The sequence below is a fragment of the Falco punctatus genome, assembly GCF_963210335.1.
Source record: "Falco punctatus genome assembly, chromosome: 16".
NCBI classification, from domain to species: domain Eukaryota; kingdom Metazoa; phylum Chordata; class Aves; order Falconiformes; family Falconidae; genus Falco; species Falco punctatus.
The window spans coordinates 2883656-2907019 of record NC_137596.1 but is presented as its reverse complement, the minus strand read 5'-3'; the positions used below and the strand labels follow the sequence as shown (position 1 = coordinate 2907019).

General features: G+C 46.8%; 1 protein-coding gene across 6 annotated transcripts in view; it reads left to right on the top strand.

Annotated features, from left to right (window-relative positions):
- KIRREL3 (kirre like nephrin family adhesion molecule 3) overlaps positions 1-23364 on the top strand; it is a 340228-nt gene that overhangs the window by 22323 nt on the left and 294541 nt on the right. The gene's annotated exons all lie outside the window — the stretch shown is intronic.

Sequence of the window (23364 nt, the reverse complement as noted above, 5' to 3'; positions counted from 1 at the left end):
GAAGAGTGCTTTCACGGGGCGGGGGCAGTCAGGAAAGCTGTTGGTACTATCAAATGTCTGTGCTTTCCACCCAGAAAGCTTCTGTATTTCTATCTTGGGCAAAGTGTCTGTTCTTGTTTTTTTCCCCCCCTTGTTCCTTCCAAGATACTGTGAGGCTTTGTGCAGTTCATGCTTCCAGAGCACTTGGGTTTAAAGCATGCTTGAAAAGTGCAGAGTATTTATTATTATTTGCATAGCAGCCCCTGACCTGCTGTGAAGAAGCAGCCCTTCAGCTCTGCTGAGTAAATATACCTTCATTAAAAAAACTCTGCCTGTACTGCATTGAGCCACTCATGTTGCACGTTCATCTGCTTTTTCATGTGTAAAATTCCTAGGAGTATTTGACTTTAATGAATTTTGAGCATGCAGAGTACCTGCTTGGACCAGCACAGTTCAGCATCTTGACCCCTGACAGTGCTGGTGACAGATATGAATAGTATCCAGGTGGACTGCTGAGAAATTATTTGCTTAAGGAGCATCTCTGCACCCAGCTAAGAAGTTGCCTTATGGCTGGAAACCTGCAGGCTTTTGTCCAAGCCAAAGTACCAGTTTAGGGTGGTGTGGGAATGATTTCCAGCTTGGTTTGCTGGAAGGGTGCATGGGTTGGGGCTGTTGCAGGGCTCCCTGTTGAAAATGCTGCCAGCTCTAGCCCTGCTTCTGGGGCATTGCACTCACACTTAAAAGCTACTTTAGCCCTGCTAGTGTAAAGCTGTTTGGATTGCAGATGGGATGCCAAGGTTTTAGATGCTTTCAGTGGCCCATAAAATCTTCTTGAGCTTTACATGATGTTAAAGCTTAAAAAGTCACTATTTAAAGCAGGGTGTTTTCACAAGTGCTTGAGGTTGGCTTAGTGCTGCTCTTGTTGCTACTGATTTAAGTCTAGTTCAAACAAACTTTGTTCAACAATGAGCACTCTGAAAATATTCCCCCTTGTCACCCCCCTGCCCCCTCCAAAGGAGGGCAGGCAGATAGCTGTATTAGAAGAGTATTTGGAAAGCACTGGGTCTTGCTTGATAACACAGCAGGCTACATCTGTTTCCAGTCTGACTGCTAGAGATGTGGAGGACAGAAAGCACTGGCCGTGATCCTTCAGCTTCCTGGCCTTGGCAAATCTGGTAAATGAGATGCTAGGCAATACTGGGTGTTAAAGGGAGGGGTTATTTGTGGTTTATATTTCATTGATCAGCATACAGGTTCAAGTGGGAAGCAGCTTTATCTTCAGCATCTGTCTTAAAAAAATAAGTTGCCTAGCTCAACAGATTTCCTTGATAAATTCCTGGAGTGTGCCCTCATCCTTCCCTTTTGTCATCTGGCAGATGGGGGTTTTGTCTAGCATTCCTTGTTTGCTTTCAGTATAACCGTGTTGCAGAGAATGAAGAACATCATGAGCATCTTGCTTGTAACTTCGGGGTCTTGTTTTTGATTTAGAAACTGGGGTGCTTTCTTATGGTTCTTAATAGTACTGGTTTCATTCAAGGGTTTGCAGATTAAAAAAATCAATTTGCAAAAGATGCCCACCTCTTTTTCTCACCATTCAAGTCTTGGTGTGTACCGTCACACTTTTGGACACTGACTTGTGCACCTGCACCCATTTGCCTTTGCTTCCTTCAATTTGTGTGTTTTATAAATGTGAAAGCAAGGTTGGGACTGTGTGGACTGTGTTCGTAGCTGTTGTAGATGGAGTGTTTTGTGAAGCTTCCCCAAACCCCAAGAGTATGTGAGGGATAGAGAATAAGCAATGGATGCTGCAGCATCACTGATAAAGCATAATCCATCCAAATATGCAAGATGCATCCCATCTACGTTTTGTTTCCCATGCAGCCTGTTGGTCAGCAGTAGTATTGAGGGCTGTGCAGCTAGACACGCAAGTTCTTGGTACTTCTACCCAAAATGGGATGCCATGAAGGATTTGTGCTTCTGCTGGCTTTCTCATTAATCTGCCAAAGATGGGATTTGCCAAAACACTTAAGAGCTGAAGTTCAGCTGGTTTGCAATAGGATTAGAGCTCCTAAAGAGGTGAGGATTTTAAAAAGCTGGTGTTACTGTCACTTCTGTCTTGGAGCAGGCAGTCTGGGTATCTGTTAGAGTAGTTTGGATGTAGGTCCACTTTCTTTTTATTTTGTCATCTGGTGTCTTAGTGTCTTTCATACTGAACCACCTTTAAGACAAGAGCACTGCATTTTCTTGTACAGAGCACAGCAGCTGTCATCCTAGCACCCTGACATACATCCCTTGCCAGTTTACGGCAGGTGGAGAAGAATTAAAACCCAGGAGGATTATAAGTAGGCAAAATGCAATTATGTAGGGAGAAATCCACTAGGATTCTGCTGAATACCATGTCTTAAAGGGACTTCTGGGGCTTAGCAGATCCCAAAGCTTCCAGACAGCTAAGACTGTGTTTTGAGAAAAGTAGTCTTAAGTCTGCAGCACTGGGGAGAAGCCTGCTGGGTCAGAGGTGATGTTGGGAGCATTCTTCATTTGGGCGTGAAGTTCAGACCCTGGCATTTGGGGCAGTATGTATTGCCGTGATGCAGCCTTTGGTGGCTTCCTACACCAGAGGAGTGCTGTCGAGTTGAATGCATGAGCGTGTAGCCTGCCTGACTCTAACCCATTCTCTGTGTGTCTGGGTTTGACGCACTGGAGAGCTGCATTCCTTCCAGGGCAAGGGAGAGATGGGCTGTGCCTCTGTTCCACTGTGTGCCCGCACATCTGCACGCAGCATATAACAGCTGGTGGCCATGCAGGGTCTGGTGACTGCAAAGCAGGGGGCTGGAATAGAGATGCAGAGCAGGATCGGCCTTCCCTGTTAAAAAAAAACCAAAAAAAAAAAAAAAAACAAACACACCAACAAACAAACAAACAAAAAACCCACAAAAAAAAAACCAAAACAAAACTCAAAAGGTGCAGTTTCCTCTGGGCAAACAGCTAGCTACCGTGGGAGAGCTGAAAGAACAGCTGAACAGTGTGGTGGACCAACTTTCTCCAAGAGCATCCTTTCCAGATGCCTCCTCCACAGTCCAGCTGTCTTCCAGGACCTTCCCTAGCATTTTCCCTGCTTGTTAACCGTATTGCTTTTTTGTCTTCCTCCTCTTTGAGTGATGCTCCCTCCCCCAAGTCCCAGCACCATATGTCATTAAAATGCTTAGACATGTGGAAAAGGCCTTGACAGAGATTCAAGGAGACAAGGGAGACGCGGACGAGCGGAGACTTTGTCAGATGGAATGATTCTGACATTAGCAACGCTAACCCAAAGAGAAAGATACAGCTATAGGAGGGGGATGAATGGGTCGGGGGACATGAATTGACAGAGGCATGGAGACGGGCATCGTGGGTGAGAGAGACTAACAGAGAAGAGGTGGAGGAAAAACCAGAGCAGTTTCCAATAGCAAATGAAGTGAATAGCAGTGGTGGGGATGGAGGACTTGAGCATAGTCTCAGTTCCATAGTGCAGGGCTATCTGTGACCTTGCCTTGGCTTAAGTTTGGGAATGTTTAGGTCTGATTCTAGAAGAGCAGGATTATTATTTTTTTCCTTCTCTACCCTTTGGCTCAGGAGCTTGTTTGGGAGCCTTTTCTCCCTGACTATCCTCCCAGAACCCTGTGAGTAAAGCTGTTAGCTAGCTCCAGCCTCCACCCATATCGAGTGAAGGTGGAAAAAAAAAAAACAAACAACCCCGTGAGCATCTCGGGGATCGAGAAAGCTTTTTACCTTCATTCTCCCTTGGGTGAGTGTCTCCTTTTGTCACCTGCTGCTGTTTGCCTACTGCAGTGGAAGGGTGCAGGATTCCCCCTGCTATCTGCTGTTTGCGTGGAACCTCCTTAAAAAGACAAGACAGCGCTGTTTTGCTGGTTGTTTATCATGTTTTGAAGGTACTCTTTGCCTGCAGAGAACACCTCTGAATTGCTTTGTGATCCTGTAAAGAAAACAAATGAAACCAAACCTACCCTGCTCCCATTGATTGGAGGAATTCAAGCATCCACGTAGGTGGCAAGTGTGGATGTACAGCCCTGGGTATTTGGTATTCAGGGCAGGAAGCTGATGGGGAAAACCCAGCAAAGAATTCCTTGTGTTGTTAATGCAAATATGTCTATGGTTCAGAAAAACCAACCAAACAAAACACTTGGAGCTGGGAGGGGAGAAAAAAGCAATTCCCAAACTATGTGCAACCTGCAACGAAAACACTGCTTCTGTTGTTTAAACAGACTGGGCTGGAAAGCGCCAGGAGGAATACCATCTGCACTGTGGAAGGGAACAAAGGCTCTGACTCCAGGTAATATAAGTCATTAGTGAGCCAGGGAAGACAACTGTATCGCGGGGGATGCTCCTGCCTATCCCTCCTCGCCGTCCCCATGCTGCGTGCTTGGGAGAGGCTATTTTAATTTATTTTTGAAAAGCTGGAGGCCAGGAGTCTCCCACCAACAAGGGTTAGTCCCAGCTGCAGTGCCCGTGCCCTTTGTGGAAGGGTTGGGAGGCTGCTCACCATGACCCTCGCGGGAAGACTTTCTTTTAAAATCACTTACTTGGAGAATGTTATTACGGCCTCTTGGTAGCTGAATTACAACGTGTCTGAAGGTGGGGCATTTCCACCGATTCCCAAGTGGTGTGGTAGTCTCCTGCTCTTATTTTCTTGAGGTTTTTAGTGTGTTCCTTGAGGGATGTGGTGATCTGCCTTTAAATGTAAGGGCAGATATTTGCTTCTGGGCAGGTGATACTTTTATGGAGGCTAGGCAAAGAGAGCTTATATGGTTTTCTCTGGTACCTGGATGTGATTAACTTCTGTTTACCAGAACTTTATAGAGTCTCCCTAATTTCTGGTCTGGTGGCTGGGTTTTTGGGTGTATTTCTCCTCCTCCTCCTCTGCTTTCAGCACAGTGGTATTTTCTTAGCTGGGTCACTGAAGAGACAGCCTGTTACTTTTCTGCAAGTAGTCTATATAGAACAAACTTTGTGCTCTTAAGTATGAAGGGAAGCGTTCTTAGGGCAGACGAGCCCAATTTGTTTAACACTGTAATTCACTGTTAGAAATCTCTCTCTTTTGTCACAGAGTCGCTGGATGCGTCAGCCTTTGATCTCAGCGGCTGATCTTCTGTGTGTAAGAAATTTCAGTAACACTTTAAATTATGTGTCTAAGATACCCATTACTAACATGTTGCGCTTAAATTTAGGAAGGCTGTAGAGTAGTAGATAAATACTAGATGAGGCAGTTTTTAAAATAGTTTGTTTTATTATACCAGTATTTTTCTCCACGAGAGACTCTTAGGAGCTCAGAAACTGCATTTCCTCTCCTGCCATTTAAAAAAACGCTCCACAAGCAGGAGTTTATGGTACTCTGCCTAATTTGATAGATGTTAATAAATGGTACGTCTTATAACTTAGTGGCTTTGGGGCTAAGTATGCTTTGTGGTTGGATTCAGGTTTGAGTCTTGCTCTGCAATTAATTCCTTAGGTGACCTTGAGCATATTGCTTCAGATCTGTCTCATTCTACTGTATTATCTAGAAATGAAGTCCCTCCATGTAGAGAGGAAGGTCTAAATGAAATCTCTCTTGGCAGCTGGGAGATCACCTGGTTGTGTGCAACGGGTTGCAAAACGGGGTTGCATTTCTCCCTCCGGTAACGCCTTGCGGTCTGTTGTGTTACATTGGAGTTAAATCTAGCATTTTGCACTCATCTGTCAGGCTTCTGCGCTAAGGAGATTCACCTTGTTGGTTTTACACAGCTTCAGGTCCCTGGGCTTCACTTAATGGGATTGTCTGTCCAGGAGAGAGCTTGGGGAAAATTTAAAGATGTGCTTTCTGTGTTCTCGCTGTTACCTACCTAGGAAAATGTATGGGAGAAAAATCTCACAGGGTCCATCACAGAATGCCCAGGAGACACATACAAAGGACTTTTAAATCTCTTCTGGAAGTGTCCACCCAAGTACCAACCGTATTTTAAAATCAAGCTTTGGACTTGAGAGGTTTGAACTTCTCTTCTGTGCATGCATAAGCTGGAAAAGAGGTGGACCACCGAGATTGTGGAGCAATCTGGCTGTTTGAGGCATTAAATGAGTGCCCCTGGGGCTGGGAGAGGCAGGTGGCCAGTTTGGCAAGGCACCGTGCTCCGACTTGGAGCTCTTTGGGGTCTTGCTTTGGAGATACTAGCAACTCCCCTCTCCTCAGTGCCCCAGATCTGGAGCTTTTGGGTCTGGTTCCTGCTGATGACTTGAGATAGCAAGTGGCCACAGGCAACGCTGTGGGAACAGCTGCTGCTCCTGAAGGCTGCCCTTCTGCATCCCCATCTCCAGCCATCCCACCGCTCTGCGCGTGGTGGTTGAACCCGTTTAATAAACTGTGGCAGCAGAAGGGTGTGGGCTCTGCTCCTTGACAAATCCAATGGCACGGCAACGCTTTTCAAGGGCTGACAGCCTGTAGCTGTTGTTAATAGCCTAATTTCGAAGGTGGTGTTCTTTTGAAGTCCTATGAATGGGATAGGAAGGGTCAACTTCGGAGCTTTTATCTACTTGACCTGCTTTTATTTTAAACAGACTGTGCTTGTGCCTTGTTAGTGGCCAGCTGCAAGGGAGTGTATTACGAGGAGGCACGCAGGAGCATGTGTCAGCACCACTGATATTCCACAAATAGATTTATATTTGCAGTGATGCTGGTTGCTGTTGTTTAGCAGGTAACTAAATTACTCTGAATATATTGACTTCAGTACAGTGAAGTAAATTTATAAAAAAGTGGGTTTTGTTAAATGTGAACTTGTTCTCTTGAGTTTATTGTATTTTTTATCAGAAGAAGGTTGTGCACTTCTGTATGCATAGAGACATATGTAGAAGGGAAAAAAAGATTTTATTTTTTTTTTCCTCAGGTGGGCGTTAAAAGCAAAGACACATTGATTGTTGGAAGCAGTGAGGTCTGCTTGGCCACCTACCTGCTTGGGGCCTTTGGTTTTCTACTAGTTTTTGCCTTCTGCATTGAGCTTTCCCTTTTTGCAGCGTGTGGGCATAGCAAAGCTTGCTTCCCTTTGAAGTGCTCGCAGAGCTTCAGGAGACGGAGGGAAAAAAAAAAGGTGGCAGGTGCAAGATTCTCTTCCTATGGATGTTTATTTGATGTGTCTGGAAATGCATCAAGGGGGGCGCAGATCAGACCTTAAGACCTGGGAGCTGGTTATGGGGTGCAATGGGTGTACCCGTGGCCAGAATACCTGTAAGCATGGTTGCTCTTTAAAGTTCATTACGGGCTTATTGCTATTCCTTGCAGCTAACATAGGGGAATAGCTGCTGGAGCTAGCAATATATCTGAGATAGCGAACTTTTTTTTTTAAGCACAGCTGCTGTGCTGTGTCAAGACAGTGCTGCACAGTGCAGGTTAGCAGAGGTCCCTGTGAGGCATCGTAATGAAACACAGAACCTTTCACCCTTATAGCCAAAGCTTCTGTAAATTGCAAGCAGGGATTAAAATGGTAGCAAGAGCCCAGGGCCCTGTTCCTCATGGTGTGAGACGCGCAGTGAATTTTGCTGAAGCTGAATTGAAAAAAAACAAACCCATGACCAAACCTAAAAAAAACATGATGCCTAAGAAAACAACCGTTATGGGGGCAAAGGGGCGAGTCTAATGAAACTAACTGTGACCGTGTTCCCCAAATTAAATCCAGAGCAGTTGGCTTGCAGAGAACTCCCTGGCCCTGGTTACTTTTTTATTCTTATTTAATAAAGCAGTCATGCAGTATCTGAAAGAATTGTAGAGATGGAGAGTTGGTGGGAGGGGGGAGAGCAGGAGGAAGAGATCAAAATGGGTTTGTCAGTGCAAAAATCACATAGCGCACGACAGAGAGACAGGGAGAAGCAGATCGCACAGGGGAAAATGAGACTGAGAAACAGCGAAGGTGTCAAAGCAGGTTTGTCGCTGACAGAGCCAACTGGAAGTGAAAGCGTCACGGAGAACTAGAGGCAGATCGAGACTGTCAGGGAGATTTAATTTGTCTGAGGACTGAAAACACTCACAGCCCCGTTGTGATTGGAGTGGACAGCATGGAGAGGCAGGTGCCTGTGGATGCTGGAGATGGTGGAGGAGGTACCTGATGAAGTGCCTGGCTCGGGAAGATCTGCAGCACCATCACTGTGTGGCTGACTGATGTCCAAAGGGAGTGTGAACGGTCCTTCTGGATAGCTTGAGGTCTTTCGGTATAGCTCCCGATGAACACTTGATTGAAGTCTTTTTTCTCTTGAACAGAGTGTAGGAGCTGGGAGGAAACTGGTGGCATGTGAGGGACTGGTGGCCATCTCCATCTGGAGTCTGGCTGGGTGGTGGAGGGGCAGCAGTGTGCCCCACCACAGGGTTGCCCTCTCCCCTGCTTCCCCTGGCTGGTGAATGCACTTTTAACATTCCTCCCAGATTCTTCTCATGTGACATCCAGGGGCTGCTGCTGTGCTTTATTGCCACCACAGTAATGAAAAGGCCATTGTAACTGAGCCTTTTTTTGTGACTTGAAGATGGATTTCATCTTTAGGCAAGTAAAATGAGCCATCCTCATCTCGTGTGTAGATAAGAAATGGTGAAAGATGGCTGGGGCTGGAGCATATTTTGCAGGGCCACTGCCACGCTTCTGCCTGATGACTTGTTTAAAACCCCGAAGACAGCCCTTCTTGTCAAGCGGTGGTATGGATGGTGCGGGCAGGGCTTTTTGAGAGTCAGGGGCACTAAGGACGTGATTAAAGATGGGGAGGAAGAAACCCTCTGTGCTGTTGGGGATCTGGGAGAAGGTCTCTTACGCCACAGATGCTGAAACCCGCGCTCGTGATTGCGTTGTCTCCCCTGGTCTGTCCTCATGCAGGCAGGGCTGTTACACCCTCTCCCAGTGGCGCTGAATTAGGTGATTAAGCCTTGCAAGCTGAGGAGGGCTGAGAGCAGCAGGAGGGCAGACTTCTGTTTCCCTTCCCGATGCGTTGCCAGGGATGTAAATATTGCAGAGGAGACACCGATGCCAGAGCGTGTCTCAGCACGGTGCTGGGGAGCACTGGGTTGCTGCCATCCACATCTGCTGTCAAGCCACAGCTGTGATCACACATGCTAATTAAAGTGCTCAGGCCTCTTTCCACCCAGATCTAGGTGGCTGGGGCAGCTCTCTGACCAGAGTTTATGGCATTTTTTTCCCCTCTCTGGCTTTTCCAATATGGTTTTCTTGCCTGGGACACTTCAGACGAGTCAAAAGGCCACTGGGCACGTAATACTTGATGGGGATCTTCAGGTGATAGCAGCAGAAGCAAAAAAGAGCGAGCTAGTTACTGCATGCAACAGCATGCTCCTTCCCTTTTAACACCATGGAGAGGAGCTGCAAAAAGATGCAGGACTAGGATGCTGAGGCAGCATTTAAGCGAATGAAAGGTCAGTTAAGGAAGAATCTAAATATTGCACACTTCCCGGGTCTCGGTATGAGGTGGCAGGTTTGGGGTCACAGCGCGATCGAATGCAGGGCAGAGACTTCGGAAATAGTTGAAGCGGTGTTGAGACCAACAGAGCTGTGCCTGCCAGGGGTTTGGCCCCTTGCTACTGAATTTGATGCATCTTTTTCATTTTTGTACGTTTCTGCTGCAAAAAAAGCTGGTTTTAAAAAATAGGGAGGGGGAAAGTTTCCTATCTTCTTTAAATTAAAATAAATCCAGAGCAGAGAAGGCCTTTTGTAAGGTCTGCTGAGTTAATGGATTCATAATGACTTTTAAAGCTTCACTTGGGTAAGAAATACTGTTCATTTCATAATTGCATATAAATATACTTTCTCATAATCCAGGACAGCATAGCAAAAGGAAATCTACTGGCTTAATTATAAATCTTTTTATTAGCTGGAACCCTGCTGGAATTAAAAAAAGCCACATATTGTTTTTTATCTACAAGGAAAAGCATAGGGAAAGGAGGGGGGTGTGCCTTGGAAATGAGTTATGAGGAATTAAACAGGAAAGAAAAACAATTCTGAATGCTGGGACTGTAGGGTAGCAATGCAGCTACCGAGGGCTTATGCGAGCACTTCATGCATCGATCTGCGGGCATTCAGCATGCCTGCCCCGGGTTCCCTGGGTGTTCGGAGCTAGCACAGAAGATCAATTCAATATCCAGTCGGTGGCTTCTCTAAGATGTATTTTTTTTTTTATCACTTTGACCTACCGTGACCTGAGTTGAAGCAGATTTGTCTCTCTGTAGCTTTTGTCCACCTTGCCAGCACCGACAGATTTCTCTTTTGAAGCTGGGTCTGGAGGGCTGGAACAGAAAGCTTAGGTGGAGAGGTGCTGGAACTCTGTGTGGTGGTTCGTGTAGAAGAAGAAAACAGATGCCTCCAGTGACTTGCTTTGTTTGGAAGCAAGGTGCCACATGTCTGCTGTGTGTGGACTGGCTGTGAGCAGAGGGATGCTGGGGATGGCTGGGACCAGTTCCTTGCTTTAGGAAGGAGTAGAGATGAAGTCCGGTTGCCTGGGTGTTTGCCACCAGTGCAGAGCTTTGGAATCAGAAGCCATCTCCACATGCCTGTGATTCCTGTGTGCTGGCTGTTTGCAGCTGAAGGGTTGTGCTGCTGTGCCCACGCACGTAGCCCATCCATCAAGTCCTGCTGCCCTGATCCACGCAGCACCCAAATGTTGCTTTTAAAAACAAAAAGGAAACTAATTAAGTACTTAAAGGTTGAGCAGCCCATTTGCACCTGATGGAGACGAATGAGACTACCTCTGTGCCCAGGGAACTTGGCACTCTTCTCCTCTTCCCAGGTGGCTGCTTGCAATTACAGGCTGGCTGCAAACCCCTGGCAGCGCCAGGCACCTGCCTGCTGCTTCCTCTGTTTGCAGAGCTGGTGTGGCCACTCTGTGCCTGGCATCCCACCTGCTTGACGAATGTGGTGGGAGCAATCCCTGGGCATCTCTATAAATCCTCCTGGCTGTGCTCATGCAGCCCTGGCATCCCACCGCTCTCCTCCAAACAGGCTTTCCCCCAAACCAGAGGACTTGCAGCTGTGATGGTGTTTCATGCAACCTTCTCCTAGACCAAGCAGGCAACTCTTTGCTGCCTGCTTGTGGGCTGGTAAGCATTTGATTTCTTTCATGCACCTCATAAACAGGCATTTCTCTAGTTTAAAGTACCATAAGCAAATCACACCAAGTCTTTGGCTGTCTTTTTGGGTTTTTTTTGGCTGTAGGAAGGCCTGGAGCTGCATGGCTACATGAAAATCCATCCCAGCACCGTCAGCTTGGCGACTGGCTGTGTTTCCTTCTAATAGCCCTAAGGTTATTTTTCTTCCCAGGCACGTCCAATCCTCCCTTGAACCTGCACAAACTTTGCAGCCAGTGTCCCATAAGTTTCTTGTCTCAGTCACGCCTTGGTACACGTTTCTTCTTTTATCAGCTGTATAAGGCTTGGCTTTCTCCTTGCAAAATATGAAGTTCCCACCTAGACTGGCCAGCTTATGACCCCTGACTAATCTTTCCCTTCTCTGACTGCATTTGGGGAGAACGTATTTATGACAATTTTAATCTGCGTAACCAAAGGGAAGCACAAGAGCATACTGCTAGTTGTCCTCTCCTGAATTTGGGTGCTGGTGTCCTCCGAGTCATGTCTAAGGTGAAATACAACAGGAAAGTGTGAAATCTGAGGGGCTACAAGTAATTCCAGCTGGAAGAATATGTAAAACTTTCCCCATGTCTGCATATAACCCAGTTCTTCAGGAGGATTTAAAGTACCAGGATGGCTGGGCAAATAATTTCAGTTTGTTTTGCCTTGTGCATTGAGTGATCTGATGTTAATTTATTCCTCCTTAGGGGAGCCCAGGAATGTCTTATCCAAGCTAAATCGTCAACAGTTTTGGCTAGATCTTCCCTGGGTCCTGTAGGTATTGGTGGAGGTGGGAGAGAAAGAGAAAGCTACATCAAAACCAGAGAATTAAAGAAAAGCAAAGCAGACCAGGACAGTAATCTTGCTTTAGGATTCTTTTTTCATGCTTTGAAAAGGAAACAGGGAGAAAAAAAAAATAATCTCTTCTCCCACCTTTCTGTCCAGACCATGGAATTAAATCTATAACTATTAGAGAAACATTTCGACCCAGACATTTTTTTTTTTTCTCCTCTCCTCCGCTCTTTCTCTGTATTCAAAAGCCTCCAAAGTGTCAGCATGTTTCCATGCAGGCGAGATGTGCATAGCATCTAAACAACATAATGTCAGTGTGGTAGAGAAAATTCCCACTGAGGGCCCTGCAGGTCAAAGCAAGCTAATGTATGATGCCCTCTCTTGCACTATTGAGCGTGAGTTGTGCTGATAAGACTCCGTACGCTCTGTCTATTAAATCTTGTCTACTGTATAAGCAACGCAGGCATGGAGCTATTTATTTATTTTTCCTGCCTTCCCCCTTAAATTGTCATCCTCAAGCCGGGGGGGGACACGGACCTGCTTGGCCACGGGAGCTGGTGGTAGCAGTCCTATTTGTTTTTATTTTATTTTTATTCCATTCCCCCCCCCCCCCCCCCCCGCGTGTGACACCGGTAACTTGTGTCTAGTTGCTTTGTGTGCTGCTGTGACTTGGCTCTAGGGCCTGTCCTCACGCAGTGCTGAGCGGTTCCTCGCCTCCCTGCTGTCAAGGGTGTGAGGTGAGTGCTGAATCCCCTTCAGCTCCTTTGGAAAGTGGCCGCTGTAAGCAGTTGATATGTCACTGCTGTTTGAAGTTTTCGGCGTGCAAGATTTTTTTTTTTTTTTTTTTTTGGAAGAGAGCTGCTTGGTTGCGGAGTTGCTGCCCCTTACTCTTGCCTTGCCCATTTTGCAGCGGTCCTGTGCTGACAGGGTCCCAAGTTGTGATGATTATTATTATTTTTTTTTTTTTTTTTTCACATTGCTCCTGCTCAGTGCAGACATTTTGGTGCCCTTTCCCCAGTCTTCTGAGTCTGTTTTTACCCTAGCCTTGGGGCTACCTGGCCCAGTGACAAATGCGTGGTGTCTGGATTGCAGCAGGAAGGCTCTCGGTCCCCATCCAAGCCCCGATGCAAAAGGCTGGCTCACTAACCAGGTTTGCACCAGCTTGCTCAGCAAGGAGCGAGAGAGAGAGAGGTCAATCGGAAAACTGCTAAAGTGGGGCTTTTGTAGGAAACTGTTGGAGCCCTTAAAAAAAAAAAGGGGGGTGGGTGGTGGGGTGGTGTCCTTAGGGACTCGTTATCCACTGCCAAAGTTGTAAGGAGTGAATTGGCTGTGGATCTGCTTTTAAATGTGAACAGGGGCTCAGGTCCAGCATTGTGGGTCTCGGCGTGCCTGCTGCAACTCGCCAAGACTGTGGGGTGCTCTGGGAGCAGAAGGGTTGGTGGCCACAGGGAACTTTCAGCTTTAAGGTTAAGAGCAGAAGAAGAGGGCTGTCTCCTCCATGTTTCTGTATGAAGGATGTGCTGTTCCCTGGGCGAAGAGGAGAATGACTCTGCAGGTGAGAGATTTTCACCGCTTGCACTGTGGGGATAAGGACACGTCTTGGTAGAGTGATGGAGGGAGCTTGTGTCACAGAGAGCGAGCAAAAGAAACAAGGGAAGGCAGTCAGATAGACACCTTTAATCTTTCACATTAACCGAGGGTTTTTTTGCCTGTGGATTTGGGGAAAGCAGCTGGCTCCTATAGAGCCAGGCTGGCGAATGAGAAAAGGGATGACGAGATCTCCGATGCTGAGAGTGGATAATGCTTGTAGGGGAGACGGTTGGGGTGGGGATGAGCAGTGTGGGGGAAATCGCCGGCATCTGCTCTCGCGCTCAGCCTTCGCACTGATCCCTTCTTGAATCTGACAATCCGCTCCCCCTAATCCTTAAATCCCACCGATCTGCTGCAGCCACCCACCCTAACACTTCATCTCTGTGCAATTTGCCTGCCCGAGCACTGCCGGCTAGCGGCTTGTCTGCCTGCAGCAGGGTGTGGGAGGCAGCTGCTTTGCATGATACGGCCCAAATGAGACACTGGCCTTGTTGTCAAACACTGATGACTCTCCCCACCTGGCTGATAGAGGCATAGGCATGAATTCATCAAAACAAGCTTCGGATGCTGTGAGGAGTAACTCCCGATGGCTGCCTGAAAGACAGTGGGGTTCAGCTGGTTTGAGGGTAGTGGGTTATCAGCCTGCAAATCCAGCTCCAGGCTGTTGCTCTGGTCTCCCACTGGTAACCACAAAACATACTAGCCAAAATCCAGGGAAGCTTTTCCCCCATGGGGCAGGTGGCCCAGACACTGTGCTGGGGCTTGACCAGTGCTCCATCTTTTTGCCTTCTCATTTAGGACATGGTTATTGCTGATGCACCATTTTTAGGGGGCAATCCTGCTTTCTCCTTTGGAAAACATCGGTCTCTCGAAACCCAGACTTTGCACAGAGACAACAGAGTTTGCAGGCAGCCTTTGCCCTTTGCCATGGGGGCATGCTATGGGGGTGCTGGAGGCTCGTCTTCGTGTCCTGCGTCAGGCTGAGCAGCAGAATAACACCGGTTTCTTGCTTGGTAGGAGAGAGCCATTACTTGGAGGAAAGAGGCATATCTGTGGCTGCTGCAAGGCTGTTTCCATCCCAAGGAACATGTGTAATTCCTCGCCAGGTTATAAGCACTTCTGTTTTCAAATGCATGTGTGCCAGTCTGTGGCTGGCTTGGGTTCCTCAGGACGGTACGTGGAAGCCACCAAGCAAATCGTAGGCTGATGCAGCTCTGCACAGTGACGGGCTGATTATACGTGTATTTCCCGGTCCTCCTGAAGGAAAGGAGAGGCCCTTCGGGAGGAAGGAAATGTTCAACCATTTTTCCATTAAAACATGCTGAGGTGCCACTCGTCATCTCTTTAGCACCTTGTCAGGTTTGAGACCACATAGCCAACTGAACAGGCTATTACAAAATGTCTTATCAGCTATCTTCTGCGTTATATCTATGTTTCTTGGGTGTGATATTCCCCCCCCTCGAGATTTTTGTCCCCCTCCATCCTCCCAAAATTAGCTGACTTTGCAGCGCTTGACATAAAAAAAGCGGTTGGAAAAATACTGTGCAAAGAGGCATCTTTTAAACCTTGGTGACTACTGTAAGCATGTCCCTGTGCCAAAGAAAGATGGCTCTGCTGTCTCCGTGAGCAAAACTAATGTTTGTTCCCATTGCTTGTGGACATGTTTATGGTGTTTTAGGCTGGCAGCAATTCTGCTGTTGGGAAAGCACATAGGTGTAGCCTGTCTTGTCCCCTATAAAGGTGTGATCTGGCACTAGTGGAGACCTTTCTGTGCTCTGGGAGTTATATTGATCCTGTCCAGTGCAACAAGAAAAGTATTCCTGGATTGCACTGGCTTGCTAGATGAAGCAAAGCAGGGTTTACTCTTCTTGGGGCCACATCCTAGCCCCTTGCTGGTGTTCTCTTGTATGTACATATGATTTATTGCTGTGACAAGAGCTGGGAAAAACTTGCTCCAGAGCTGATGGTCATTAACTCAGGGCATCCTGCACCCCAGGTGTCCCATAGATCTTGGCTAACAGGCTGACATCTAGGGATGTGTCACTAATTAGTCTAATTACCGTTGCCCAGGACTGCCAAGGTCATCTCTCAGTTGTAGTTCTAGGCTTTGTTGTTCAGGCACAGCCCTGCCAGTTCAGTGGGAGTGATTCAAATGACACTGGAAGACTGCAGGCAGTCAGATGGGATGGGGAGGGGGAGAAAAATATGATCCATGTGTTGTAGAACCACGCTACTGCGATGCTGAAATTTGGCACTTGCGTAACAATGCTCCTGTGGTCTCCAACAGCTTTCTTGGGAAGGAACAGAGGAACTAAAGGGACTTCAGAACTCAGACTGACCGTGCTCGTGCTTGCTGTTGGGGTGGCTGTGCCATGACCCCCCAGCCCATGGATAGCCAAGTAGTCGGAGCCAGAAATAATTTGGAAATAACAAAAGCCCTGGCTGGCTTCCCAGCATTGGAGCCAAAGCAAAGATGTCCCCAAGGTGGACAGCGGGAGCTCGGCAACAAAGATTGCATCGAGCACTGAAGACGGATGCTTATCCTTGTAACCTTGTACCTCGCCGGCTCAAAACATTGGTCAAGACTGGGACGGCAACGTCGGAGCCTGGGCTGCAGGGTTCAGCTTGCAGATGGGAAAGCGGTGGGCTGCCGGCTCTGCCCAGCGTGAGCCTCCTGGCTGGGATGCTTGCGTGGCATGCTGCCTTGCGCTCCTGCTTGGAGGTGGCTGAGGAATAGATGACTCTTGGAGTTTTTGAGGGCCAGGGGGGGAAAATAACATTGACACCAGAATCTTGCCTGAATTTGGCTGTCTGGTTTAAATAAATCATGCTTACAGACGTTACCTTGTCTGGAGTTCTCAGCTGTGCTTTGGCTGTGTAGCAGTGAGGCTGCGGTTTCTTGCCAAGGCTGGGGAAACCTGAGTCAGCCTTGGTTACAAGGAGTTGTGTGGAGTGGGATTATCTTATCCCTGCCAGTGTTTCTCATACAGTTGAACAGGGGGGAAAAAACCAAGAGCTACCTGTTCTTCTCTCCTCCTCACCAACAAAAATTGAGGCTCCTTCTTGCTCTGTTGTAGCTAAATTAGCTTAAGCCTTTCTTTCTGTTTAGGTAACCTTTTCTTATTTTAAACATATACTCAGCAAACTGGATTCATTACTTATTAATTTACAAAGTGGTAAATTTCAAAGCTGTCATAATGCTGAAGTCATGTTCACTTAGTTATTCTGCATAATTAATTACAAAGTAATAATTTGTACATCATGATATTTTCATTTCAACATGAAAGCAAAAGACTCAGAGCCGTAGCAGCCTCAGGCACGAAAGAGGGAAGGAGGAGGCTTAGGGACGTGCCTGTACTGAGGGGAATCTCAATTCAGGCTCACTGGCCACAGTGGTTTTGGGGAGGCTGCCCATCCCTCTAACTGGAGTGACTTCCTTCTTCATCTGCTCTTCTGTGCCTGGAGGTAGCTCTCTGAAAAGCTCAGCATCGCTGTGGGCAGGCGTGAAGGTTCACATTTCCCAAACCTTCTTGTGCACCTTGCTGGCACAGCTGGTTTGCACAACCTTGCTGTTCGAACCAGTGATGACTTCTGTGTATTGTGGAGAGCTTTTTGGTCCTCTTTGGTGCTGGGCTGAATGGGCTGAACCTGTGCAGTTGGTGTCCCAGCGCCTGCGCTGATACTACTGCGATGTGAACCTCTGGGACCCTCTGGAGACGCTACTACGTGTTGGCGGAGGAGTGCAGGATGAGCGATGGAGCGGGGTCGAGTAGATTGCAGAGCACCATCGTTTTATCCAGAAAGCTGAAAAACAAATGTTGATTTGGGTGGGAGGAAATGCCAGTGCCAGAGGAGCTCCACAGGGAACAAACCCCATGATTTTATTGATTTGTTCTTTTGATACTTTTTAATAAATGAAAGGAGAAATGGATTGTGTCTTAAACTGCCGAAGACCTGAGCCCTAAGACGCGGAATGCATGTACATAAATATATCTTCAGGGATGGAGACGGAGTGATTTCTCCTTTGTACAAAACCTCACCGAAGCAGAGGTTTACGAGCAATACTTCCATTGACCTGCACTGAGGATGCGCTTAGCATTCCTTTCTCCTGATGTTGCTTTGGAGGGGGTTGATCACATTTCTAAACTTCCCAGCCATGAGAATTAAAAACTTTTAAATGACAGCTTAGAGGACTGGACTCACCTGACCTATAGAGCTCAGGCTTTGGGTAAAACTTCAAGAGATCCTAGCAAACTCCTGGTAAGCTCAGTGGCATTGATTTCACTCCAGATGTAATGAGCCTTAGCAGCTCTGTCAGTTGCACATCTTTTGATCTCCATTTTACTACTAGTTTCCTGATCTCTCCAAAAAAGCTCTGAATTTTGGTTTCCTGTCAGTCGATTCCTCTGATTTTTTTAGGTATTCTTGAGACAAGCACACTGGTTTCTGAATTGTGCGTTTGTATCTTTCCCAACCCTTGAGGAAACTTCTGTTCTTAGTCCCTAATCCGCTTCCCCCTTTGCAGACCTGGATGTTTTCACGCTTCCCCATGTTGATACTGTTGATCTTTGAAGTCCCAGAGGTGAAGTCACCTCAACGGCTTGGCCGCATGAGCTCTGAAGCCACTTCAGGCAATGTTGAAGGGAGAAACCTGCAAAGGAGGACTCTTACAATGTGTGTAATGAAAATCCTTTAACCCTGGGTGTAAATTTGTGGCAAAATTTGAACGTGCAACTATAGAAAACGCCATCCATCCGTGCTCAAGGGCAGTCTGTGCTTTCATCGCTGCTTGCCGGGCAATTAAATGCATGGATCACTTTGGACTTGAACCTTTGTATGGAAAGCAGGCTTCAGTCTGATGTCATTGTCCCACCAGCCAGATCTTCGGTGGCTGATGGGCCACTTGTGTTTTCTTGCATGTGTCTGCCATGTGCCTGGTGGAAGCCCTCCTCTGCAGAGGAGAGCCTCGGAAGGAAAGGGTAAAGAGCATAAATCTCCCACCACTGCATCACTCCGCTGCTGGAATTGGCTCCTTTGGGAGTGTCACTTACCAATCCTATCACGGAAAAAATATCCCTTCTGACAAGTTTAATTCATTAATTGTGGTTGATGATGTCACGTGCAATTGCAACAGCAAGTGGCGAAGGGGATGTTAACAGCGAAGGTTGCAAGGATTTCTCAACCGCCGTGCACTTCATGTCCTTCAACACAGCCAGTTTTGACATCCCATTAGCAACGAAATGCATTCCTACCCATACAGTAAAGGCTTTTCAAACCTCTGGAAACAGGATTGCAATTTTTATGAGGTCTGCCGGTGTTTATTTCGTGAGAAAACAAAAGCAAGATATTGAAAGCAAACAGCTTTCGAAAAATGAGTAGTATAACGGAAAACTTGTGATTTGGGAATGGTTGTTATACTTACTATTGCAAAGATCAGTCTATAGCTTTTTCTGTGAGCTGGTTATTTTGCCCAGTCTGGAGAACTTATTTTAATCACTGGAAGCTAATCTCATTTCCAAGCCTGGAAATGCTCCCAAACGTTGAAGTTATATGTTAATATATAGAGATTGACAAAAGGAAGCTGGTTATATCGACTTGGAATTAATGAAGCAATTCAGCGATGAACAATAATGCTGGCAGGAGGTGTTAAGGAGAATTGTTGTAGTTGTTAAATTTTGGTACGGAGAGGTCTCATTGCTCTGAGGAGACGGTCAGATCGCAGTAAAATGAAAATTGCTGAGGAACTTCAGAGTTACTTAGCTAGCCTGGGTCATTTAACAAAGCGCAGGAGGGAAACAGCAAGTGCTGGTGGAGGGACTCCTATTCATCCACAGGTGCTTTACTGCATGGATGAGGACAGAGTCTGTCTGCATTTAGATGAAACAGTAGAAATAACACGTTCCTAGTTTAGGTTGGGCTGTACCTTGCTGCAGGCCGCGATGATTAGCTAAATCTTCCTCTGTGTGACAGCAAAGCCAGCTCTTGGGCAGAACAAACCTGGCAGCTATTCATCGCTTGCAGCTATGGATGGGCACATCCTGAGATAAGGCGCTTGCAAAGCAGAGGTGTGCGTTTATCAGTTGGTTGTGGGTCAGGTGTGTAACCATGCACAGGCAGCAGCAAAACCCTGCCCAGATTTGCAAGGCAGCTGAAAATTCTGCTTTTGCTGTGGATTTTCCCTTTTTATGGGCACTTGTTAACCCGAGCTGGTTTTGGGCTTCTGACGTGCCGTGTACAGGCTGTTTTCTAGTTGTGGCTTGCTGTAAAGTGGTGCGTGTTTTGCTTTGGTTGCTGACAGCTGGGAAGTGTTTCTCCTTCCCCAGGATCAAATTTGTAAACAGCTCTGTGATGCTTGGTGGTCAGCAGTGTGAGGGCTTGGAAGTGCCTGAACCAGGCTTTGATTCTTTGACCGGTGATCAAGATGAGCCAAGAGACACCAAGCGTAAAGCTTCATGTCAGTAGAAAAAGAAAAAAAACAAACCAAAACTTGTTAGGAAATAGTTTCTGTTCTTTTGAATAAAATTCTCAAGTAAGACTACAGAAAGATGCCAAGATGTGTTGCTGCTGTTAACATCTCAAGTCTTTGAACTCATACATGCAATGCTTGAGAGACCAATTTGAAGAAACTGAATTCAAGGCACAGCAAAAATGCTTTAGAAGCTGCTTACTGACAGTGATAAACATGTGAAACAGTGAAGTAGTTGCCCAACGGATTTTGAAGTAGCTGCTAGTGAAACTGTTCCTTCAAGGAAGCCAAAGTTGAAAGTTGAAGCATGTTTACCAATTATTGACTGGTTGATTGATGGCTTAGTAAGACGAATGAGACGTGAAAACATCACCACCGCTTTCCTTACGGATGAGGGAGATTCTGCACTCTGCTGCAAAAGCAGAGCAGGACCATCAATGGGAGACGCGGTCCTCGCTTTTTCTCAGCACCGGGGTTGGAAGACACATCTTGTTTGTGAACGTGCATCTTCTTAATCGTCTCGGGAGGAGAGGAATTGATGTCCGCGTCTGGGCTTTTTGCTCATCAGTCTTCAACTTCAAATGGGATTTCGCGTTCCCTGGCGTTAATGCATGCTTTACGGCTTTTCTTTTCTGGTAGTAAACTGCATGTTGCTACTTCCATGCGTGTTTAGACTTGCAGCGTGTGGTTTTAGGTACACAGAAAATTGTCAGAAGTTTTGGGGTATGTTTTTTTTTTTTTTTTTTTTTTCTCCTTTCCCCTACAGGAGGAAGCTATGACTGTTTCTGTATCCCACTGGTAGGTAGGCTTTTTCCTGGAGAACTAAGTGTTAGCGAGAGACCTTTTCTGAGGTAAAATGTAGAGTTCTTTGAAATTACAGCCTTTTCTGTTTTTGTAGATGGTTGAGGGTCCCAGAGAAGGGGAGGATCTGTTTTGGTTGGATACTAAATATAGGTGGTTTATTTTCACCAAAGCAAAGTGAAGCTTCATGTTAATCTGTCTCGAGTATACTGCAAACAAAATGTTTACCTTTTAAATCTTAAAGTAACCAAAGAATGAGGACAACATTTTTTTTTCCCCCTTGCAATAAAAAGTAAAGCTGCTGATGGTTGAAAATATTCCCATTTCATGAGCTGAAGATGTTTCTCTGAATGTAACTCAGATTTGCAAAATGACTTCAATCCCCCCCTCTGCCTTTTTTTTTTATTTGCCACCCTCCCACCCCCACCCCCGTAAACCTGAGCTCTATGAAAATACCAGGTTGGGGCAGCACTGCTCTGAATTTCAGGCTGGAGCAAATTCAGAATCTCCACGTGAAAGTCTCTGTCAGCATCCTGGTATCCTCCTTTATCATCATGCTATCCCTGTGCATGTGGTAAATGTCTCTGCATTCCCTTGATACAAGGTAGCATTATTGTGTTTTTAATGATGGAAAATAATTTGTCTGGGGGTGGTAGAGTGAATCTATGCCTCGGGTCCAACTTTGGTTCAGAGCATCTGTGTTTGAGCCTTTGGTTGTAACCATGACAGCACCCTTCTGCCCTAAGAATTAAGCTAATTTGGCATCAGAGATGTAGCGTGGGTTTAAGGTCTACTGCAAGGTATGATTTTTTTGGTGTAAAGTTTGAGATGGCCTTGTGGCCAGGAGCAGCATCTCGACTCCTTGAAAAAATTGATGTTCTGTACTTCATTTGCTTTGGTATCTGAAAACTCAGCAGGCAGGAGATTTGGATGTCACCAAGATACAATGCCACATTAAATGCAGATCCCTGCCACTGTAGACGTTCTACGAGGTACGGATATACTGCCTGTGAGATGGATGGCTTGCATTGTTTTATTACAATAATGAGTATTTCTGGTCCTAACAGCCTATCCATTCGGAGGGTATGACAGTGCCCTGTGAAAGGCAAGCTGGTAATTAATTAAAGCTATGTCAGCATATTGGAGCCTGTAAAGAGGGAGAAAATACACTCTTAAAGCCAGCCCCAACCTTGGATGTGTAAAAGCAGCCCTGCGGCTTGTTGATCTCGGGTGCAGTAGTCCCAAAGTTGTTTGCTCTGTGTGCCAGTGAAATACGGCGCCTCTTGGACGGCTCTGTTGTAATAGATTTCTGTTAACTCAAAACCTTTTGCCAAATCGGTGGCAAAGGGCCCAAGTCTTGCTGGCTGCCTGGAGTTTAATCCTGTCCCTATTAGTCCCTCAGGTGGGTTCTGTCGTCTCGTAATTCAGACCCTCTCGGCTGGCAGGGCTGCTGGCGTTGGCTTTCTGCTGAGATCGCCGTGGCTGTGAAGATGAGCTTGTTGCATCCGTGCTGGCTACACGGCGCATCTGTGGACGGCGGCGGGATGCCCCTGCAAAGGCAGGGCTGCGTGCTTCGGCAGGGCTACCCCAGCGCCAGCATCCCCAGGGAGCCAGCGGTTGGGCTGTGCTTAAATCTGTGAACGGCATTGCCGTCTTTAATGGCGCTTAATAAACTTAGCGTGGCTGTGCGAGCGCGAAGTGACCTGGTGCATGTTGGATCTGTTGTCGTGCTCCTGGGGCTGGGTGCTAACAGACCTCCTCCTGGTGATGGTCATGCCGCTCCTTATCAGGGCTGGCTGTGGATGCGCATCAGCGTTTGGCTGGGGAGCTCTGGAGGACTGCAAGGCTTCATTTATGAGGAGAGAGATCGTATCTCTTGTCTACCATGAAATTTGAGTTGGCCTTATCTTTTTTTTTTTTTTTTTTCCCCTGTTTGTTTGTACTAAAATATAAGTGCTGTTAGGGAAAAGGAAGAGTCTTGGAAAACTCCAGGGGCTGACAGTGAGGATTAGAAATGGATATAGGCATGCAACGAGAAGTAATAGAGTCCAGGGTAAGGACGGAGGCTGCGAGGAACAGGATGTTTTTATTTACGGTGCCTGTTTGAAACCGGTGAAACGGGGAGGGAGGAAACACATGGTTTATTTTTCCTCTCTACAGAAGCTCACATGTTTAAAAACAGTGAGGCACTGAAATACTTGAGCCGAACCCCCACGTGTTGATGTTCTCGAGGCGTGTCTGTGTGGTTTTGGAGCTGTGTGTCTTCTGTACAGCTTGCATTATGCAGGGAGGGAGTGATATGTGGCTTTGGAGTCAGATCTTGTGCTGGCCTCCAAAATCTCCTTTGCTTTCTGCTTGCTCGTAAATCAGTCCCGAGAGATGCTTTGTCCCCCACCCCAGGCAGCCCCAGCACAAGATAGCCAGTCTGAGCCATCTTGGTGCTTTTTTGCTCTTTTACTGTGCCAGGCACTCGGTACCCCATTCTCTGAGCCTTTTCTTGTCTTTATTTTGAAGCATATAGGCACAACGCCGGGTAAGTGTCTTAACTAGCCTAAAGGTAAGGGGAGTGGATGGAAGGTAAAGCTTTTAGGAGTCCTGGGGATAA